The sequence below is a fragment of the Schistocerca piceifrons genome, unplaced genomic scaffold (genome assembly GCF_021461385.2).
Source record: "Schistocerca piceifrons isolate TAMUIC-IGC-003096 unplaced genomic scaffold, iqSchPice1.1 HiC_scaffold_478, whole genome shotgun sequence".
Taxonomy (NCBI): Eukaryota; Metazoa; Arthropoda; class Insecta; order Orthoptera; family Acrididae; genus Schistocerca; species Schistocerca piceifrons.
In genome coordinates, this window is record NW_025728709.1 from 35,730 (window position 1) to 49,623 (window position 13,894).

The 13,894-nt window shown below is 48.6% G+C and overlaps 15 non-coding genes across 15 annotated transcripts; all 15 read left to right on the forward strand.

The window, feature by feature from the left end:
- Positions 1-561: 561 nt before the first annotated feature.
- Positions 562-643, forward strand: Trnas-gcu. Its single transcript has one exon. It is a non-coding gene; the product is annotated as a tRNA-Ser (tRNA).
- Positions 644-1,479: 836 nt separating this feature from the next.
- Positions 1,480-1,561, forward strand: Trnas-gcu. The gene has a single exon. It is a non-coding gene; the product is annotated as a tRNA-Ser (tRNA).
- An 836-nt stretch (positions 1,562-2,397) lies between these two features.
- Trnas-gcu lies at positions 2,398-2,479 on the forward strand. Its single transcript has one exon. It is a non-coding gene; the product is annotated as a tRNA-Ser (tRNA).
- Positions 2,480-3,315: 836 nt separating this feature from the next.
- On the forward strand, positions 3,316-3,397 carry Trnas-gcu. The gene has a single exon. It is a non-coding gene; the product is annotated as a tRNA-Ser (tRNA).
- Positions 3,398-4,233: 836 nt separating this feature from the next.
- On the forward strand, positions 4,234-4,315 carry Trnas-gcu. Its single transcript has one exon. It is a non-coding gene; the product is annotated as a tRNA-Ser (tRNA).
- An 836-nt stretch (positions 4,316-5,151) lies between these two features.
- Trnas-gcu lies at positions 5,152-5,233 on the forward strand. The gene has a single exon. It is a non-coding gene; the product is annotated as a tRNA-Ser (tRNA).
- Positions 5,234-6,069: 836 nt separating this feature from the next.
- Positions 6,070-6,151, forward strand: Trnas-gcu. Its single transcript has one exon. It is a non-coding gene; the product is annotated as a tRNA-Ser (tRNA).
- Positions 6,152-6,987: 836 nt separating this feature from the next.
- Trnas-gcu lies at positions 6,988-7,069 on the forward strand. The gene has a single exon. It is a non-coding gene; the product is annotated as a tRNA-Ser (tRNA).
- Positions 7,070-7,905: 836 nt separating this feature from the next.
- On the forward strand, positions 7,906-7,987 carry Trnas-gcu. The gene has a single exon. It is a non-coding gene; the product is annotated as a tRNA-Ser (tRNA).
- An 836-nt stretch (positions 7,988-8,823) lies between these two features.
- Positions 8,824-8,905, forward strand: Trnas-gcu. The gene has a single exon. It is a non-coding gene; the product is annotated as a tRNA-Ser (tRNA).
- Positions 8,906-9,741: 836 nt separating this feature from the next.
- Positions 9,742-9,823, forward strand: Trnas-gcu. The gene has a single exon. It is a non-coding gene; the product is annotated as a tRNA-Ser (tRNA).
- Positions 9,824-10,659: 836 nt separating this feature from the next.
- Trnas-gcu lies at positions 10,660-10,741 on the forward strand. Its single transcript has one exon. It is a non-coding gene; the product is annotated as a tRNA-Ser (tRNA).
- An 836-nt stretch (positions 10,742-11,577) lies between these two features.
- On the forward strand, positions 11,578-11,659 carry Trnas-gcu. The gene has a single exon. It is a non-coding gene; the product is annotated as a tRNA-Ser (tRNA).
- An 836-nt stretch (positions 11,660-12,495) lies between these two features.
- On the forward strand, positions 12,496-12,577 carry Trnas-gcu. Its single transcript has one exon. It is a non-coding gene; the product is annotated as a tRNA-Ser (tRNA).
- An 836-nt stretch (positions 12,578-13,413) lies between these two features.
- On the forward strand, positions 13,414-13,495 carry Trnas-gcu. The gene has a single exon. It is a non-coding gene; the product is annotated as a tRNA-Ser (tRNA).
- Positions 13,496-13,894: the final 399 nt, after the last annotated feature.

The window sequence follows — 13,894 nt, forward strand, 5'->3', positions numbered from 1 at the left end:
CAGTCATTTTAACGTATCGAGCCTATAATAATCCATCTGTAGCACAACTGTCGCCTTACGACAGTTTGTTTCAAGTGAGGCCGCCATCTACAGAAGCGATTTGGCAGGGCCCACTGGAGAGACTTGACTTTGCAGCCATCCGTCGCTAGTGGCCGACCAAACACCAAGCTCCATCGCAAACAGCAGGACAATCTTGGGCTAGGGGGAACGTCAAAACCTTGCAAGCAATATCAGTGTAGCGTATCGAGCTGTACGTTTCGTTGCAGTAAGTCTTGGAAAAGAATGCACAGCACCTTTCTCATTTGCATTAGACGACACTGCATGTCGATACAATGCTTATTCCTGCAGTAAATAGGTGGGCCGGTGATTTTGCCCCGATCGGATATCGACGTGGACGGATGCTGTCATTAAACGATTCGCGAGTGGGAGCTTGGTCGGCTGCACTGCGGCTTGGAATTAGACGTTAACACCGGCCCAGTACGATGTTTTGAATGCGTTTTCGAATCGACAAATGTCTTCTTTCCGCAAGCACTAGCCCAAGACACAGCTGTTGTACCAGCAGACGAGGTGGCCGAGTGGTTAAGGCGTTGGACTGCTAATCCAATGTGCTCTGCACGCGTGGGTTCGAATCCCATCCTTGTCGATGCATTTTACGTGAAGCACGCGTTTGCGGTCACTCCTCCGTGCGAAACGCCACTCAGTAGTAACAACAACGCGTGTACGTGGCAAATAGCGTGTGAATGAAATACGAGACAAAACTGCCCACCAGATGAAAGCGCACAACATTCCATAGCGTATGCCCTTCGAATTAAACATCATTTCGAGATCTACAAACGAATCAAATTTCGGCTGCAGCTACGAGTATGTTGGTATTTGCGAACGACGAGCTCTAATTTATATTTAAGTGCATACCTGTCGCAGTCATTTTAACGTATCGAGCCTATAATAATCCATCTGTAGCACAACTGTCGCCTTACGACAGTTTGTTTCAAGTGAGGCCGCCATCTACAGAAGCGATTTGGCAGGGCCCACTGGAGAGACTTGACTTTGCAGCCATCCGTCGCTAGTGGCCGACCAAACACCAAGCTCCATCGCAAACAGCAGGACAATCTTGGGCTAGGGGGAACGTCAAAACCTTGCAAGCAATATCAGTGTAGCGTATCGAGCTGTACGTTTCGTTGCAGTAAGTCTTGGAAAAGAATGCACAGCACCTTTCTCATTTGCATTAGACGACACTGCATGTCGATACAATGCTTATTCCTGCAGTAAATAGGTGGGCCGGTGATTTTGCCCCGATCGGATATCGACGTGGACGGATGCTGTCATTAAACGATTCGCGAGTGGGAGCTTGGTCGGCTGCACTGCGGCTTGGAATTAGACGTTAACACCGGCCCAGTACGATGTTTTGAATGCGTTTTCGAATCGACAAATGTCTTCTTTCCGCAAGCACTAGCCCAAGACACAGCTGTTGTACCAGCAGACGAGGTGGCCGAGTGGTTAAGGCGTTGGACTGCTAATCCAATGTGCTCTGCACGCGTGGGTTCGAATCCCATCCTTGTCGATGCATTTTACGTGAAGCACGCGTTTGCGGTCACTCCTCCGTGCGAAACGCCACTCAGTAGTAACAACAACGCGTGTACGTGGCAAATAGCGTGTGAATGAAATACGAGACAAAACTGCCCACCAGATGAAAGCGCACAACATTCCATAGCGTATGCCCTTCGAATTAAACATCATTTCGAGATCTACAAACCAATCAAATTTCGGCTGCAGCTACGAGTATGTTGGTATTTGCGAACGACGAGCTCTAATTTATATTTAAGTGCATACCTGTCGCAGTCATTTTAACGTATCGAGCCTATAATAATCCATCTGTAGCACAACTGTCGCCTTACGACAGTTTGTTTCAAGTGAGGCCGCCATCTACAGAAGCGATTTGGCAGGGCCCACTGGAGAGACTTGACTTTGCAGCCATCCGTCGCTAGTGGCCGACCAAACACCAAGCTCCATCGCAAACAGCAGGACAATCTTGGGCTAGGGGGAACGTCAAAACCTTGCAAGCAATATCAGTGTAGCGTATCGAGCTGTACGTTTCGTTGCAGTAAGTCTTGGAAAAGAATGCACAGCACCTTTCTCATTTGCATTAGACGACACTGCATGTCGATACAATGCTTATTCCTGCAGTAAATAGGTGGGCCGGTGATTTTGCCCCGATCGGATATCGACGTGGACGGATGCTGTCATTAAACGATTCGCGAGTGGGAGCTTGGTCGGCTGCACTGCGGCTTGGAATTAGACGTTAACACCGGCCCAGTACGATGTTTTGAATGCGTTTTCGAATCGACAAATGTCTTCTTTCCGCAAGCACTAGCCCAAGACACAGCTGTTGTACCAGCAGACGAGGTGGCCGAGTGGTTAAGGCGTTGGACTGCTAATCCAATGTGCTCTGCACGCGTGGGTTCGAATCCCATCCTTGTCGATGCATTTTACGTGAAGCACGCGTTTGCGGTCACTCCTCCGTGCGAAACGCCACTCAGTAGTAACAACAACGCGTGTACGTGGCAAATAGCGTGTGAATGAAATACGAGACAAAACTGCCCACCAGATGAAAGCGCACAACATTCCATAGCGTATGCCCTTCGAATTAAACATCATTTCGAGATCTACAAACCAATCAAATTTCGGCTGCAGCTACGAGTATGTTGGTATTTGCGAACGACGAGCTCTAATTTATATTTAAGTGCATACCTGTCGCAGTCATTTTAACGTATCGAGCCTATAATAATCCATCTGTAGCACAACTGTCGCCTTACGACAGTTTGTTTCAAGTGAGGCCGCCATCTACAGAAGCGATTTGGCAGGGCCCACTGGAGAGACTTGACTTTGCAGCCATCCGTCGCTAGTGGCCGACCAAACACCAAGCTCCATCGCAAACAGCAGGACAATCTTGGGCTAGGGGGAACGTCAAAACCTTGCAAGCAATATCAGTGTAGCGTATCGAGCTGTACGTTTCGTTGCAGTAAGTCTTGGAAAAGAATGCACAGCACCTTTCTCATTTGCATTAGACGACACTGCATGTCGATACAATGCTTATTCCTGCAGTAAATAGGTGGGCCGGTGATTTTGCCCCGATCGGATATCGACGTGGACGGATGCTGTCATTAAACGATTCGCGAGTGGGAGCTTGGTCGGCTGCACTGCGGCTTGGAATTAGACGTTAACACCGGCCCAGTACGATGTTTTGAATGCGTTTTCGAATCGACAAATGTCTTCTTTCCGCAAGCACTAGCCCAAGACACAGCTGTTGTACCAGCAGACGAGGTGGCCGAGTGGTTAAGGCGTTGGACTGCTAATCCAATGTGCTCTGCACGCGTGGGTTCGAATCCCATCCTTGTCGATGCATTTTACGTGAAGCACGCGTTTGCGGTCACTCCTCCGTGCGAAACGCCACTCAGTAGTAACAACAACGCGTGTACGTGGCAAATAGCGTGTGAATGAAATACGAGACAAAACTGCCCACCAGATGAAAGCGCACAACATTCCATAGCGTATGCCCTTCGAATTAAACATCATTTCGAGATCTACAAACCAATCAAATTTCGGCTGCAGCTACGAGTATGTTGGTATTTGCGAACGACGAGCTCTAATTTATATTTAAGTGCATACCTGTCGCAGTCATTTTAACGTATCGAGCCTATAATAATCCATCTGTAGCACAACTGTCGCCTTACGACAGTTTGTTTCAAGTGAGGCCGCCATCTACAGAAGCGATTTGGCAGGGCCCACTGGAGAGACTTGACTTTGCAGCCATCCGTCGCTAGTGGCCGACCAAACACCAAGCTCCATCGCAAACAGCAGGACAATCTTGGGCTAGGGGGAACGTCAAAACCTTGCAAGCAATATCAGTGTAGCGTATCGAGCTGTACGTTTCGTTGCAGTAAGTCTTGGAAAAGAATGCACAGCACCTTTCTCATTTGCATTAGACGACACTGCATGTCGATACAATGCTTATTCCTGCAGTAAATAGGTGGGCCGGTGATTTTGCCCCGATCGGATATCGACGTGGACGGATGCTGTCATTAAACGATTCGCGAGTGGGAGCTTGGTCGGCTGCACTGCGGCTTGGAATTAGACGTTAACACCGGCCCAGTACGATGTTTTGAATGCGTTTTCGAATCGACAAATGTCTTCTTTCCGCAAGCACTAGCCCAAGACACAGCTGTTGTACCAGCAGACGAGGTGGCCGAGTGGTTAAGGCGTTGGACTGCTAATCCAATGTGCTCTGCACGCGTGGGTTCGAATCCCATCCTTGTCGATGCATTTTACGTGAAGCACGCGTTTGCGGTCACTCCTCCGTGCGAAACGCCACTCAGTAGTAACAACAACGCGTGTACGTGGCAAATAGCGTGTGAATGAAATACGAGACAAAACTGCCCACCAGATGAAAGCGCACAACATTCCATAGCGTATGCCCTTCGAATTAAACATCATTTCGAGATCTACAAACCAATCAAATTTCGGCTGCAGCTACGAGTATGTTGGTATTTGCGAACGACGAGCTCTAATTTATATTTAAGTGCATACCTGTCGCAGTCATTTTAACGTATCGAGCCTATAATAATCCATCTGTAGCACAACTGTCGCCTTACGACAGTTTGTTTCAAGTGAGGCCGCCATCTACAGAAGCGATTTGGCAGGGCCCACTGGAGAGACTTGACTTTGCAGCCATCCGTCGCTAGTGGCCGACCAAACACCAAGCTCCATCGCAAACAGCAGGACAATCTTGGGCTAGGGGGAACGTCAAAACCTTGCAAGCAATATCAGTGTAGCGTATCGAGCTGTACGTTTCGTTGCAGTAAGTCTTGGAAAAGAATGCACAGCACCTTTCTCATTTGCATTAGACGACACTGCATGTCGATACAATGCTTATTCCTGCAGTAAATAGGTGGGCCGGTGATTTTGCCCCGATCGGATATCGACGTGGACGGATGCTGTCATTAAACGATTCGCGAGTGGGAGCTTGGTCGGCTGCACTGCGGCTTGGAATTAGACGTTAACACCGGCCCAGTACGATGTTTTGAATGCGTTTTCGAATCGACAAATGTCTTCTTTCCGCAAGCACTAGCCCAAGACACAGCTGTTGTACCAGCAGACGAGGTGGCCGAGTGGTTAAGGCGTTGGACTGCTAATCCAATGTGCTCTGCACGCGTGGGTTCGAATCCCATCCTTGTCGATGCATTTTACGTGAAGCACGCGTTTGCGGTCACTCCTCCGTGCGAAACGCCACTCAGTAGTAACAACAACGCGTGTACGTGGCAAATAGCGTGTGAATGAAATACGAGACAAAACTGCCCACCAGATGAAAGCGCACAACATTCCATAGCGTATGCCCTTCGAATTAAACATCATTTCGAGATCTACAAACCAATCAAATTTCGGCTGCAGCTACGAGTATGTTGGTATTTGCGAACGACGAGCTCTAATTTATATTTAAGTGCATACCTGTCGCAGTCATTTTAACGTATCGAGCCTATAATAATCCATCTGTAGCACAACTGTCGCCTTACGACAGTTTGTTTCAAGTGAGGCCGCCATCTACAGAAGCGATTTGGCAGGGCCCACTGGAGAGACTTGACTTTGCAGCCATCCGTCGCTAGTGGCCGACCAAACACCAAGCTCCATCGCAAACAGCAGGACAATCTTGGGCTAGGGGGAACGTCAAAACCTTGCAAGCAATATCAGTGTAGCGTATCGAGCTGTACGTTTCGTTGCAGTAAGTCTTGGAAAAGAATGCACAGCACCTTTCTCATTTGCATTAGACGACACTGCATGTCGATACAATGCTTATTCCTGCAGTAAATAGGTGGGCCGGTGATTTTGCCCCGATCGGATATCGACGTGGACGGATGCTGTCATTAAACGATTCGCGAGTGGGAGCTTGGTCGGCTGCACTGCGGCTTGGAATTAGACGTTAACACCGGCCCAGTACGATGTTTTGAATGCGTTTTCGAATCGACAAATGTCTTCTTTCCGCAAGCACTAGCCCAAGACACAGCTGTTGTACCAGCAGACGAGGTGGCCGAGTGGTTAAGGCGTTGGACTGCTAATCCAATGTGCTCTGCACGCGTGGGTTCGAATCCCATCCTTGTCGATGCATTTTACGTGAAGCACGCGTTTGCGGTCACTCCTCCGTGCGAAACGCCACTCAGTAGTAACAACAACGCGTGTACGTGGCAAATAGCGTGTGAATGAAATACGAGACAAAACTGCCCACCAGATGAAAGCGCACAACATTCCATAGCGTATGCCCTTCGAATTAAACATCATTTCGAGATCTACAAACCAATCAAATTTCGGCTGCAGCTACGAGTATGTTGGTATTTGCGAACGACGAGCTCTAATTTATATTTAAGTGCATACCTGTCGCAGTCATTTTAACGTATCGAGCCTATAATAATCCATCTGTAGCACAACTGTCGCCTTACGACAGTTTGTTTCAAGTGAGGCCGCCATCTACAGAAGCGATTTGGCAGGGCCCACTGGAGAGACTTGACTTTGCAGCCATCCGTCGCTAGTGGCCGACCAAACACCAAGCTCCATCGCAAACAGCAGGACAATCTTGGGCTAGGGGGAACGTCAAAACCTTGCAAGCAATATCAGTGTAGCGTATCGAGCTGTACGTTTCGTTGCAGTAAGTCTTGGAAAAGAATGCACAGCACCTTTCTCATTTGCATTAGACGACACTGCATGTCGATACAATGCTTATTCCTGCAGTAAATAGGTGGGCCGGTGATTTTGCCCCGATCGGATATCGACGTGGACGGATGCTGTCATTAAACGATTCGCGAGTGGGAGCTTGGTCGGCTGCACTGCGGCTTGGAATTAGACGTTAACACCGGCCCAGTACGATGTTTTGAATGCGTTTTCGAATCGACAAATGTCTTCTTTCCGCAAGCACTAGCCCAAGACACAGCTGTTGTACCAGCAGACGAGGTGGCCGAGTGGTTAAGGCGTTGGACTGCTAATCCAATGTGCTCTGCACGCGTGGGTTCGAATCCCATCCTTGTCGATGCATTTTACGTGAAGCACGCGTTTGCGGTCACTCCTCCGTGCGAAACGCCACTCAGTAGTAACAACAACGCGTGTACGTGGCAAACAGCGTGTGAATGAAATACGAGACAAAACTGCCCACCAGATGAAAGCGCACAACATTCCATAGCGTATGCCCTTCGAATTAAACATCATTTCGAGATCTACAAACCAATCAAATTTCGGCTGCAGCTACGAGTATGTTGGTATTTGCGAACGACGAGCTCTAATTTATATTTAAGTGCATACCTGTCGCAGTCATTTTAACGTATCGAGCCTATAATAATCCATCTGTAGCACAACTGTCGCCTTACGACAGTTTGTTTCAAGTGAGGCCGCCATCTACAGAAGCGATTTGGCAGGGCCCACTGGAGAGACTTGACTTTGCAGCCATCCGTCGCTAGTGGCCGACCAAACACCAAGCTCCATCGCAAACAGCAGGACAATCTTGGGCTAGGGGGAACGTCAAAACCTTGCAAGCAATATCAGTGTAGCGTATCGAGCTGTACGTTTCGTTGCAGTAAGTCTTGGAAAAGAATGCACAGCACCTTTCTCATTTGCATTAGACGACACTGCATGTCGATACAATGCTTATTCCTGCAGTAAATAGGTGGGCCGGTGATTTTGCCCCGATCGGATATCGACGTGGACGGATGCTGTCATTAAACGATTCGCGAGTGGGAGCTTGGTCGGCTGCACTGCGGCTTGGAATTAGACGTTAACACCGGCCCAGTACGATGTTTTGAATGCGTTTTCGAATCGACAAATGTCTTCTTTCCGCAAGCACTAGCCCAAGACACAGCTGTTGTACCAGCAGACGAGGTGGCCGAGTGGTTAAGGCGTTGGACTGCTAATCCAATGTGCTCTGCACGCGTGGGTTCGAATCCCATCCTTGTCGATGCATTTTACGTGAAGCACGCGTTTGCGGTCACTCCTCCGTGCGAAACGCCACTCAGTAGTAACAACAACGCGTGTACGTGGCAAATAGCGTGTGAATGAAATACGAGACAAAACTGCCCACCAGATGAAAGCGCACAACATTCCATAGCGTATGCCCTTCGAATTAAACATCATTTCGAGATCTACAAACCAATCAAATTTCGGCTGCAGCTACGAGTATGTTGGTATTTGCGAACGACGAGCTCTAATTTATATTTAAGTGCATACCTGTCGCAGTCATTTTAACGTATCGAGCCTATAATAATCCATCTGTAGCACAACTGTCGCCTTACGACAGTTTGTTTCAAGTGAGGCCGCCATCTACAGAAGCGATTTGGCAGGGCCCACTGGAGAGACTTGACTTTGCAGCCATCCGTCGCTAGTGGCCGACCAAACACCAAGCTCCATCGCAAACAGCAGGACAATCTTGGGCTAGGGGGAACGTCAAAACCTTGCAAGCAATATCAGTGTAGCGTATCGAGCTGTACGTTTCGTTGCAGTAAGTCTTGGAAAAGAATGCACAGCACCTTTCTCATTTGCATTAGACGACACTGCATGTCGATACAATGCTTATTCCTGCAGTAAATAGGTGGGCCGGTGATTTTGCCCCGATCGGATATCGACGTGGACGGATGCTGTCATTAAACGATTCGCGAGTGGGAGCTTGGTCGGCTGCACTGCGGCTTGGAATTAGACGTTAACACCGGCCCAGTACGATGTTTTGAATGCGTTTTCGAATCGACAAATGTCTTCTTTCCGCAAGCACTAGCCCAAGACACAGCTGTTGTACCAGCAGACGAGGTGGCCGAGTGGTTAAGGCGTTGGACTGCTAATCCAATGTGCTCTGCACGCGTGGGTTCGAATCCCATCCTTGTCGATGCATTTTACGTGAAGCACGCGTTTGCGGTCACTCCTCCGTGCGAAACGCCACTCAGTAGTAACAACAACGCGTGTACGTGGCAAATAGCGTGTGAATGAAATACGAGACAAAACTGCCCACCAGATGAAAGCGCACAACATTCCATAGCGTATGCCCTTCGAATTAAACATCATTTCGAGATCTACAAACCAATCAAATTTCGGCTGCAGCTACGAGTATGTTGGTATTTGCGAACGACGAGCTCTAATTTATATTTAAGTGCATACCTGTCGCAGTCATTTTAACGTATCGAGCCTATAATAATCCATCTGTAGCACAACTGTCGCCTTACGACAGTTTGTTTCAAGTGAGGCCGCCATCTACAGAAGCGATTTGGCAGGGCCCACTGGAGAGACTTGACTTTGCAGCCATCCGTCGCTAGTGGCCGACCAAACACCAAGCTCCATCGCAAACAGCAGGACAATCTTGGGCTAGGGGGAACGTCAAAACCTTGCAAGCAATATCAGTGTAGCGTATCGAGCTGTACGTTTCGTTGCAGTAAGTCTTGGAAAAGAATGCACAGCACCTTTCTCATTTGCATTAGACGACACTGCATGTCGATACAATGCTTATTCCTGCAGTAAATAGGTGGGCCGGTGATTTTGCCCCGATCGGATATCGACGTGGACGGATGCTGTCATTAAACGATTCGCGAGTGGGAGCTTGGTCGGCTGCACTGCGGCTTGGAATTAGACGTTAACACCGGCCCAGTACGATGTTTTGAATGCGTTTTCGAATCGACAAATGTCTTCTTTCCGCAAGCACTAGCCCAAGACACAGCTGTTGTACCAGCAGACGAGGTGGCCGAGTGGTTAAGGCGTTGGACTGCTAATCCAATGTGCTCTGCACGCGTGGGTTCGAATCCCATCCTTGTCGATGCATTTTACGTGAAGCACGCGTTTGCGGTCACTCCTCCGTGCGAAACGCCACTCAGTAGTAACAACAACGCGTGTACGTGGCAAATAGCGTGTGAATGAAATACGAGACAAAACTGCCCACCAGATGAAAGCGCACAACATTCCATAGCGTATGCCCTTCGAATTAAACATCATTTCGAGATCTACAAACCAATCAAATTTCGGCTGCAGCTACGAGTATGTTGGTATTTGCGAACGACGAGCTCTAATTTATATTTAAGTGCATACCTGTCGCAGTCATTTTAACGTATCGAGCCTATAATAATCCATCTGTAGCACAACTGTCGCCTTACGACAGTTTGTTTCAAGTGAGGCCGCCATCTACAGAAGCGATTTGGCAGGGCCCACTGGAGAGACTTGACTTTGCAGCCATCCGTCGCTAGTGGCCGACCAAACACCAAGCTCCATCGCAAACAGCAGGACAATCTTGGGCTAGGGGGAACGTCAAAACCTTGCAAGCAATATCAGTGTAGCGTATCGAGCTGTACGTTTCGTTGCAGTAAGTCTTGGAAAAGAATGCACAGCACCTTTCTCATTTGCATTAGACGACACTGCATGTCGATACAATGCTTATTCCTGCAGTAAATAGGTGGGCCGGTGATTTTGCCCCGATCGGATATCGACGTGGACGGATGCTGTCATTAAACGATTCGCGAGTGGGAGCTTGGTCGGCTGCACTGCGGCTTGGAATTAGACGTTAACACCGGCCCAGTACGATGTTTTGAATGCGTTTTCGAATCGACAAATGTCTTCTTTCCGCAAGCACTAGCCCAAGACACAGCTGTTGTACCAGCAGACGAGGTGGCCGAGTGGTTAAGGCGTTGGACTGCTAATCCAATGTGCTCTGCACGCGTGGGTTCGAATCCCATCCTTGTCGATGCATTTTACGTGAAGCACGCGTTTGCGGTCACTCCTCCGTGCGAAACGCCACTCAGTAGTAACAACAACGCGTGTACGTGGCAAATAGCGTGTGAATGAAATACGAGACAAAACTGCCCACCAGATGAAAGCGCACAACATTCCATAGCGTATGCCCTTCGAATTAAACATCATTTCGAGATCTACAAACCAATCAAATTTCGGCTGCAGCTACGAGTATGTTGGTATTTGCGAACGACGAGCTCTAATTTATATTTAAGTGCATACCTGTCGCAGTCATTTTAACGTATCGAGCCTATAATAATCCATCTGTAGCACAACTGTCGCCTTACGACAGTTTGTTTCAAGTGAGGCCGCCATCTACAGAAGCGATTTGGCAGGGCCCACTGGAGAGACTTGACTTTGCAGCCATCCGTCGCTAGTGGCCGACCAAACACCAAGCTCCATCGCAAACAGCAGGACAATCTTGGGCTAGGGGGAACGTCAAAACCTTGCAAGCAATATCAGTGTAGCGTATCGAGCTGTACGTTTCGTTGCAGTAAGTCTTGGAAAAGAATGCACAGCACCTTTCTCATTTGCATTAGACGACACTGCATGTCGATACAATGCTTATTCCTGCAGTAAATAGGTGGGCCGGTGATTTTGCCCCGATCGGATATCGACGTGGACGGATGCTGTCATTAAACGATTCGCGAGTGGGAGCTTGGTCGGCTGCACTGCGGCTTGGAATTAGACGTTAACACCGGCCCAGTACGATGTTTTGAATGCGTTTTCGAATCGACAAATGTCTTCTTTCCGCAAGCACTAGCCCAAGACACAGCTGTTGTACCAGCAGACGAGGTGGCCGAGTGGTTAAGGCGTTGGACTGCTAATCCAATGTGCTCTGCACGCGTGGGTTCGAATCCCATCCTTGTCGATGCATTTTACGTGAAGCACGCGTTTGCGGTCACTCCTCCGTGCGAAACGCCACTCAGTAGTAACAACAACGCGTGTACGTGGCAAACAGCGTGTGAATGAAATACGAGACAAAACTGCCCACCAGATGAAAGCGCACAACATTCCATAGCGTATGCCCTTCGAATTAAACATCATTTCGAGATCTACAAACCAATCAAATTTCGGCTGCAGCTACGAGTATGTTGGTATTTGCGAACGACGAGCTCTAATTTATATTTAAGTGCATACCTGTCGCAGTCATTTTAACGTATCGAGCCTATAATAATCCATCTGTAGCACAACTGTCGCCTTACGACAGTTTGTTTCAAGTGAGGCCGCCATCTACAGAAGCGATTTGGCAGGGCCCACTGGAGAGACTTGACTTTGCAGCCATCCGTCGCTAGTGGCCGACCAAACACCAAGCTCCATCGCAAACAGCAGGACAATCTTGGGCTAGGGGGAACGTCAAAACCTTGCAAGCAATATCAGTGTAGCGTATCGAGCTGTACGTTTCGTTGCAGTAAGTCTTGGAAAAGAATGCACAGCACCTTTCTCATTTGCATTAGACGACACTGCATGTCGATACAATGCTTATTCCTGCAGTAAATAGGTGGGCCGGTGATTTTGCCCCGATCGGATATCGACGTGGACGGATGCTGTCATTAAACGATTCGCGAGTGGGAGCTTGGTCGGCTGCACTGCGGCTTGGAATTAGACGTTAACACCGGCCCAGTACGATGTTTTGAATGCGTTTTCGAATCGACAAATGTCTTCTTTCCGCAAGCACTAGCCCAAGACACAGCTGTTGTACCAGCAGACGAGGTGGCCGAGTGGTTAAGGCGTTGGACTGCTAATCCAATGTGCTCTGCACGCGTGGGTTCGAATCCCATCCTTGTCGATGCATTTTACGTGAAGCACGCGTTTGCGGTCACTCCTCCGTGCGAAACGCCACTCAGTAGTAACAACAACGCGTGTACGTGGCAAATAGCGTGTGAATGAAATACGAGACAAAACTGCCCACCAGATGAAAGCGCACAACATTCCATAGCGTATGCCCTTCGAATTAAACATCATTTCGAGATCTACAAACCAATCAAATTTCGGCTGCAGCTACGAGTATGTTGGTATTTGCGAACGACGAGCTCTAATTTATATTTAAGTGCATACCTGTCGCAGTCATTTTAACGTATCGAGCCTATAATAATCCATCTGTAGCACAACTGTCGCCTTACGACAGTTTGTTTCAAGTGAGGCCGCCATCTACAGAAGCGATTTGGCAGGGCCCACTGGAGAGACTTGACTTTGCAGCCATCCGTCGCTAGTGGCCGACCAAACACCAAGCTCCATCGCAAACAGCAGGACAATCTTGGGCTAGGGGGAACGTCAAAACCTTGCAAGCAATATCAGTGTAGCGTATCGAGCTGTACGTTTCGTTGCAGTAAGTCTTGGAAAAGAATGCACAGCACCTTTCTCATTTGCATTAGACGACACTGCATGTCGATACAATGCTTATTCCTGCAGTAAATAGGTGGGCCGGTGATTTTGCCCCGATCGGATATCGACGTGGACGGATGCTGTCATTAAACGATTCGCGAGTGGGAGCTTGGTCGGCTGCACTGCGGCTTGGAATTAGACGTTAACACCGGCCCAGTACGATGTTTTGAATGCGTTTTCGAATCGACAAATGTCTTCTTTCCGCAAGCACTAGCCCAAGACACAGCTGTTGTACCAGCAGACGAGGTGGCCGAGTGGTTAAGGCGTTGGACTGCTAATCCAATGTGCTCTGCACGCGTGGGTTCGAATCCCATCCTTGTCGATGCATTTTACGTGAAGCACGCGTTTGCGGTCACTCCTCCGTGCGAAACGCCACTCAGTAGTAACAACAACGCGTGTACGTGGCAAATAGCGTGTGAATGAAATACGAGACAAAACTGCCCACCAGATGAAAGCGCACAACATTCCATAGCGTATGCCCTTCGAATTAAACATCATTTCGAGATCTACAAACCAATCAAATTTCGGCTGCAGCTACGAGTATGTTGGTATTTGCGAACGACGAGCTCTAATTTATATTTAAGTGCATACCTGTCGCAGTCATTTTAACGTATCGAGCCTATAATAATCCATCTGTAGCACAACTGTCGCCTTACGACAGTTTGTTTCAAGTGAGGCCGCCATCTACAGAAGCGATTTGGCAGGGCCCACTGGAGAGACT